Here is a 7,178-nt window from a genome sequence, read left to right as displayed (position 1 = left end):
CTCTCGTACAGGATTGACAGATTGGTCATGATTGATTCTACGTCATGATCTGTCGCACAGAATTTGCTGATCGGTCATGATTCATTCCACGTCATGATCTGTCGTTCAGGGTTGACTGATTAGTCATGACTGATTCTACTTCGTGATCTGTCGCACAGAATTGACTGATTGGTAATGATTGGTTCTGCGTCATGATCTCTCGTACAGGATTGACTGATTGGTCATGACTGGATCTACGTTGTGATATTTCGTGTTGTTACATATCACTTCCATGCCTATATCAGCAGATTTTTTCGATATTATAATGTTGATACGACAATTTTCTCGTTACGTATTTCATACATATTAGCAAACATATGAAAATAAACTTGATAGTGCAGTTTTCCCAATATATCTGTCTGCCGCCCTCAAGTCATTTTAAAATATTCTTAGTATTGTGTGTAAAGTACCAGTGAAATGGACTGGATTTGTAATTGCTCATATAAAATGTATTTGTCAACTGTATTCGATACTTTTGGTGGATGGAATGGTGTTTTGAATTTTAATTCTATCCGTGTTTATGTTTATAGCATTGCTCTGTCCCAGGTTTACGTCGGCCATAATATGTTAGGTATATTTGATAACCAGCTACATTTAATACACATGGGCCTTATTTGCCGGTTAGTTAAGTCTCTGCAGTTAAAAGCATTTTCTAATCTAACACAACTTTTGTTGTTTCATTAAACAACCATTAAATGTGCTACCTAGCACAAGCATGTGTTAAGTACATGTGAACTACCTATGTTTGTGTTACAAAATGACAAAACACAAACAAGACCTTGCGTTACTTCAACACGAGATAGAGCTGTTCAAATCTAGCACAAAACTTGTTGGAAAGCTGATACAACATAGGTGTTTTTGTCAGTGCTTCTTAATGTATGCTCAAATTCTTGTACATCTGTCAGCTATGATATCATCTTTAATACCAAGAAATAAAGATGTTTGATCGCAAAACCTCAGTTGTATAAAGTGAAGACTTTCACTTGAAAATGGGACTTGTTTCTGTCTTGTTTGTCGCGCAGCACTGAGAGGTGAGAGCAAAGACACAAGACTGGTTGGCCCGGTGTCAGTATAATGTCATATCTGGTGTGTTCGGCACGCTACTTCAGAGGCGGCAGCACGAACACGCCTAATGATTCCTCGTCGTCATATTACTAAAAAGATGTCGAGTACGAGGTAAAACCCCAAACATACATACATTTATTTGATGGTTGTTTATCAAGAATACTTCACTGAAACAATGGTGACCAGCGTTATGGCGGGGGGAAACCAGACATGTGAATTGATTGACATATACGATGACGCTTTGTAAGGTTGCGTGCAGCCATTCGGTTTGACCAAACGGCAAATCTCATATATGTATACCCCAAACGACTAAAGTCTCAAAGGAGGAATTCATTGGCTCATTGAATCCATTTACGTATGCTTTAATTGCAATAGAGACGTTATTTAATATGTTCCGGGTTGCCTCACGTATATAATACCGTCTGGACAAGTGTGAGACACACACCTGGAGCGCATGCTGGCGGCGTATAGCACCGTACAGGTATAGCTTTGTTGTTGTAAAGGTAAGAATCTTATGCCTATATTTATTGACTTATTTGTTTGTTAAAGTTTTATTTTTTTCATCCATTTATTTATTCCTTTATTTGTCTTTTTACACAAAGTACGGTGATTTTTAATCCTCTTTACGGTTTCCTCTGTTTTCCTCAACCCGTAAAACGGACTGCAATCGTATGAGTGAAATTCTTTAATTCGGCGTTAAATACTAAATAAATCAATAAAACACCAATCCTGTTTAAGTGTGATGACAGGTGGATTCAGTCCCCATCTCACACACGGCAATGTTGAAGATGGCGTTAAACAAAAATGAAACAAAACATCAGTAAAATAAAATGAAATAAATAACAAGAAAAAACTTGTGTCCATGACAAGCTTGTCAGATAACGATACCTGAGGAGACTAAAGGCTATATCAGCTTGTCAGATAGCGGTACCTGGTCAGAGTAATGTCTATCTCAGCTTGTCAGATAGCGGTACCTGGCCAGAGTATAGTCTATCTCAGCTTGTCAGATAGCGGTACCTGGTCAGAGTAAAGTCTATCTCAGCTTGTCAGATAGTGGTACCTGGCCAGAGTATAGTCTATCTCAGCTTGTCAGATAGCGGTACCTGGCCAGAGTATAGTCTATCTCAGCTTGTCAGATAGCGGTACCTGGTCAGAGTAAAGTCTATCTCAGCTTGTCAGATAGCGGTACGTGGTCAGAGTAATGTCTATCTTAGGGCAGTGCAAGATTTTCCTTCGCATGTAACGTGAAAAAAATATGGATGGTAAAAAACAGAATCCATTTCAAATAGAAGGCTTTTTATGAATAAGACATGAGTTTTTGTATATTTTTTTTTAACTTTGGGTTGTTTCAGGTCCAACATTATGGCGTGCACGAAGTTTTCTTTACTTTTGTTTCTCGTTTCGCTGTTTGCTTGCTGGATTCTGTCAAGTAAGGTAAGTAAATTCAACTGTGGTTGCTCTCATGAAAATACAAATACATGACGTGATGATGGCGTGTCGCCAGTTCACTGTAGCCTTTAATCAACGTTCAAATCCAGCCCATGCTGTCTCGGCTGCAACCTTACGTAAGGAAGATTACAACAATTTCTGGCAATGTGCGCGGCTTACCACAGGCCATTCTCCGATTTCTTCCAGTGATAACGCTGGTCCCTCTCGCATAAGTAAAATAACCCTTGGCACAGCGTAAGACAATAATCTACTGTTTCTAGTTGCTTCATAGAATGTCAAAAGATTGACGTGAGCCGTTTATTCGCTATTTCTAAGCGTAGTGAATTGTTTACACGATCAGTAAACAGCCGTGTAATGAATAGCAGCAAGAGACTGGACTCTGCTTGGAACAAGGACGTTAACTAGTGACAGATAATGGATCAAGGCATTAACCCCCAAGAGTAACCTCCCCTCACCCCGTTTAATTAAGTCTAGTGAGAACACGAGCACACGCGAGTCACAGTCAAGATTTGATTTGGACTGTTAAGCAAGTGTCTTTAGTGAGTATTTCTAGAGAGTCTTGTTTGTAGCATTATTTGTAGCATTTGTCAGACCCTGCATGTTGTCTGACGATTTCAATAAACGTCCCAAGTTATTACTGCAAAACTTCTGTGTCAAGCTTATTCAATCAAACGCCTTCACTCCAAGTTTCTTAAGATTTACAATAAGTATAATTCTTTTGTAAGTAAATTTGGACAGAACGTCCAGAATCTCTGGCGCTCTGCTTCATAATTGTGTTTAATTCCGCTTAACTCGGGGCTAGGGTTGTGTATTTATCGTGTTGAATTAGATTACCGAGTTGGATATACAAACAGTTGCAATCAAAACGCAATACATATTGTCTTTTCCACAACTGAAATTCTAGCACGGTGCACGATTCCAGTGCTGATTTCACCCAGTCGCCTAGGACATAACTTGCGTCTTCCCAACATCAATGAAAACTGTTGAATGCTTTTCTTTACATGATTCCGTCCTATTTTCGTACTTTATAGACTTTCTTAGTTCTTTTGTGGTTTGTGTTATACGTCAGTTTGGGAATCGACAGTGCGATTATGTTGACCTGTAACGTCCTTATCGGTTGACGGCTGGTATACGAATGTTCCCTCCATCCACAAAAGTGGCTGACATGGTAAAAATGAAACATTCTTGAGTTTGTCGATAAACAAGAATGGAATAAATCAATAATTTATCGAGCGACGCACACGAAGAAAAGTATTTTCCCTCTTCACTTTATACGCGTCAAATTCAGTTGGTATATGTCATACAGGTCTCCGTTACGTTTGTGTAATTTTTTCACATGATATTACATAGAAAAACCTTGTCTATAGCCTACGTTACTCGGAGTGCGTGCGTTTCACAGAAAGGGATCATATGACCTGTGGAGGTCTGTGGAGGAAAACTTTCGCATGGTACAATGCCATACCACCACAAGCAGCTTCCATTTGTCTCTACGACGTATCAATAAATTAACCTAGGCTCTCCACCATTACTTCGAGCTGCGGTTGCTGGGAGTGAACTCATAACATTCTGTTACTTTGTTACATTGGCCCAGGGGAAGAGAGAAGTAACACCCGCTAAAATGTTCTCAGTTCTGTCCAAAGCACACAAAATTCTCATTTATTTTAACTTGGTGCAAAATAACAGTGCAGAAATTTATAGTATATCAACAACCTAAAATGTATATTTGGCGGCAATTACCAATCAGTGATCCTTCACTCTTCACCTCGGGAGCACATCCTGGACCCAAGTTCTTGTTTTTATTTTGCCCAAACAGCCGTCAGTATTTTTCTTAAATAATAAAACTGTGCATTGATGAAGTTTCTGTTCCACTTTTGCCATTCTAGTTATTTCAATGGTCATTAAAGCCATTGCTAAGACCTACAATGGCCATTGCTAAAACATACAATGACCATTGCTAAGACATACAGTGACCATTGCTAAGACATACGATGGCCATTGCTAAGACACACAATGACCATTGCTAAAACAAGACAAATAACCAAAAGCAAATGAGGACATTTCACTTCATCTGTAAGCGGGTTTATTTTCAAAAACAATTATTTCTTGGACGTTATTTGGATTATAAATGACATATTTAGCATCTAACACAGAATGGCACTGAGTAAGTGTGGAAAGTGTTTTCTGCACTGAAATCATGAGACTCGATACTAGTGCATGCAAGCTTGTTTTGCAAAGCAGAAAAGCAATGAAAGCAATATTCAACAAAGAAAATACAAGGATTGATAGGCATATGTCAATTAAATTGTATGTTTATAGGTTGATGCAGCTGATAAAGATGACGTGGAACTCGCTGATGTGAACAATGGTGAGCTTCTATTTATTTATTTATTTATTTATTTATTTGATATATTTTATTTATTTATTTTTTATTTACACCATACCCAAGAATGTTTCGATGACAGTATAGATTAGCAGGGACGTATCCGTAGTCAGTAGTTTTAAGCCTATGCCAGTAGTAGTAACAGTAATAGCGATAGTAGTAGTATAGCGTGAGTTAAAGTAGACGTATAATAGTAGGCCTAATATTTATTTTATTTATTTCATTGGTGTTTTACGCTATACTTATTTCACTTATACGACGGCGGCCAGCATTGTGGTTACAGGAAACCGGGTAGATACTGGGGGGAAAACCAACGACCACTTGCAGGTTGCTCGCCGATCTTCCCACGTAGGGAGTACGCCTAATACTCCCTAAGAACACAACGACGCCAGTATTAAAAGGGCGACGCCACTATTGAACAGGACGACGCCAGTATAAAAGAGGACGACGCCAAAAAAAAACAGTACGACGCCAAAAAAACAGAACGACGTATGAAACAGGACTACGCCAGAAAAACAGAACGACGCCAGTATAAAACAGGACGAGGCCAGAAAAATAGAACGACGCCCTTCAAGTATAAAACAGAACGACGTCAGTCAAACATTACGACGCCAGTATAAGACAGAAGAACGCCCGTAAAACAAAGGGACGCCACTATTATGAGGACCAATCATGTAACAATAACAGTGAATAACTAGAATAGTCTGTCATCACCGGTGTTTCCGTGTTATCATAAACGCCCTTATAATCTGTAAGCATGCAAGTTTGCAGGGTGGTACTCTACCACTGTCGTTCTTTACATCGTCCCCAATACCTGTTATCACTCTCTTTTTCATTGTCGTTATGGCTGTCATTGCAGAGCCATCTCTTGATCGACAAAAGCGCCTGTCAAAGCCAAGACCAGAGCCAGAACGGTGGCCTAGACCAAAGCCAGAATGGAGGCCTAGACCAAAGCCAGAATGGAGGCCTAGACCAGAGCCATGCAGGAGTGTAAGGGTGAAGAAATGTGTGAAGTGGGGCACGAAACGCGTGGCAAAAAAATCAGGATGGTGGTGGCGGAGACGAACGAGGTACAGCTACGTGAGGGAGTGCCGCAAATACAAGTGGACGTATGAGAGGCAGTGTGGTTGAGACTAGATGCAGAGTCACGTCCAAACACGCAGTTTACTTTTTCTTTCTACAAACTTCTGTACACATGCTGGCCTCAATATGACATAGCGCCTTAATAATTTTCTGTTTGCTAGAAAATGGTTCCATATAATTGCTTGTAAATCACGAGAGATCACAATGAATCCTAATGTATGATTTGTATGTAAGTATGATCAAAAGGATATGAATTAGACGTGCATTTCTGAAATTTTTGGCTTACAGTATTTTAGTATATTTTAGTATTACTTTGCGCGCTTCTCAAATTGTCTATATCGTAATGTTAAAATAATCAAAGAAGACGTGTTTTTTATCGCAATAATGTTTCTTTAGAGTCTGAGTTCAGCTGAATATACACAGAAAAGTAACGTTTGTTCTGTTTGTTCTTTACTTTCATATGTTTACCAGGTAATTTCTTTATTTGCATTTCTCGTCATAATTTATTGATCTGTTTGGTTGTAAACAAACATTAACGGCATGTGAACGGCAGATCGCAAGAGTACAATTATTTGTTTACTATTAGTACATGGGAAGTTCTGCCAACAAACTGTGGATGATCGTGGCTTTCCCTCAATCAGATCAGATATTTACTATTATTATTTGTTATTAGACAGTTTTAATCCATAATCAAGACCCTTTTGACTTATACGATTATGGTCAGCTTTATGGAGGATGCCAGTGAGCCCAGGGTACAAACCACCGACCTTTGGCAAGTTACTGATAATCTTTGTCATAATGTGGCTCAGTTGGTTAGTGCGCTACCGCGGCGTCGTTGACCAAGAAATCTCTCAGCAATGCGGTCGCGGTGAGTTCAAGTCCAGCTCATGCTGGCTTCCTCTCCAGCCGTACGTGGAAAGGTCTCACAGCAACCTGCGGATGGTGGTGGGTTTCCCCCGGGCTCTGCCCGGTTTCCACCCACGATAATGCCGGCCGCCGTCGTATAAGTGAAGTATTCTTGAGTACGGCGTAAAACACCAATCAAACAAATAAATAAATAAATCATAATGTACATGATTTAAACAGACTTCCACGACACATTAGTGGAAGACAAGCAGGTGTTCAGCAAATGTACAGCTACTCAAACAATCCTATATTGTCA

The 7,178-nt window shown here is 39.5% G+C and overlaps 1 long non-coding RNA gene across 1 annotated transcript; it reads left to right on the top strand.

Moving 5' to 3' along the window:
* The first annotated feature begins 1,535 nt into the window (after nt 1-1,535).
* On the top strand, nt 1,536-6,447 carry LOC135479563 (uncharacterized). The gene is made up of 4 exons (XR_010445862.1): nt 1,536-1,607; nt 2,457-2,538; nt 4,870-4,918; nt 5,793-6,447. It is a non-coding gene; the product is annotated as an uncharacterized LOC135479563 (long non-coding RNA).
* Nucleotides 6,448-7,178: the final 731 nt, after the last annotated feature.

This window comes from Liolophura sinensis, chromosome 12, assembly GCF_032854445.1.
Source record: "Liolophura sinensis isolate JHLJ2023 chromosome 12, CUHK_Ljap_v2, whole genome shotgun sequence".
Classification (NCBI taxonomy): Eukaryota; Metazoa; Mollusca; class Polyplacophora; order Chitonida; family Chitonidae; genus Liolophura; species Liolophura sinensis.
This window is presented reverse-complemented; position numbering and strand designations above follow the sequence as displayed.